This window comes from Musca vetustissima, unplaced genomic scaffold, assembly GCF_032173495.1.
Source record: "Musca vetustissima isolate MV318-11 ecotype Yass unplaced genomic scaffold, APGP_CSIRO_Mvet_v1 utg36870, whole genome shotgun sequence".
NCBI lineage: Eukaryota > Metazoa > Arthropoda > Insecta > Diptera > Muscidae > Musca > Musca vetustissima.
The window spans coordinates 54,209-55,440 of record NW_026889139.1 but is presented as its reverse complement, the minus strand read 5'-3'; positions in this window follow the sequence as shown (position 1 = coordinate 55,440).

Here is a 1,232-nt window from a genome sequence, read left to right as displayed (position 1 = left end):
CAAAACGATATGTGGCAACTATAGAGGGATTAGTCTTCTTCCCATCAGCACTTGGTCAGCAGTTAAAGTCGGAAATGACCTATCGGAGCCCTTCAATACCGAACGAGGGTTCAGACAAGGTGACAGCCTCTCGTTTGAACTTTTTAGCACCCTGCTGGAAAAGTTTATACAAGAGGCAAAGTATACCATCAGTTACCGTCATAAATTGAACTAATGAATTCAGTTTGTTGTGCCAATGGATGCTCCAAATGCATATAAAAGCGACAAGACCACGGTATTTAATGTTTTATGAATTGCATTCATAAAATGCAAAAATCCGGACATTGGCAATTTTTTTCTATGTATGTATTTTGATTTTCCCACCGAAGTGGCCTTTTCAAATATTTTCAAGGTCCTTCACAAATTTCTGATCGATTTGGCTATAATTTTCCGAATCGTGTTATTGATGATCGTAGACGCGTTATCCAATTGAAGGTTGATATTTCGGTTCTCGTATATAGGTCCCGACACATACTAGGTATTTTCATGTTCATAAGCTCGTTATCGAAACAAGTGACTTTAATATAGGATAAGGTAGGTAAACAATTTCTTTGCATAACATTTTGGGCATATGTCAATATTTGGACTTGGTCACCAAATTTGGTATATTGAAGTTTCTACCCGAATTTTTTAATATTAGTGTCTGTATTTTTTCCGGTGTTGATACAGAGGTGTGGCATACAATTTTCAATGACATGCCCTCCGATTGATTGTAGGTATTCATATATGGAGATGGATATGTGGAACTTCCGAATCGCTAGGCAATACCTATGGAAATACCGAAAAATTCAACTAACTCCGTTGAAACCTCCAGAAGCAAGTCATTTTATTCATGTCCATGCTACAAATATTGTAAGACCTTAATTTTTTTCTAAATATAATTGCACCGAAAATAATAAATCCGTTGGGAAACAACGATAAGAAAATATGGGTAAAATTGACTAATTACATACATCAGTTGTCTTAATATATATACAATGAATGATGATGAAGAAGAAAAAAAAGAAAAAAAAATTTCCTCCCCATTCCGAAGGAGTTTACGTTCTGTTGGCTTGTGGGGAACGATTATTATTTTCATTTCTTATTTTGTTGTTGTTATTATTTTTGGTTAATCAGCGTTGGAAAAAAAGCTGCATATCGTACCGTGAGGGTACTTAGATGAGGGTGTTACACAGTTATTGTCTTGCTTAAGT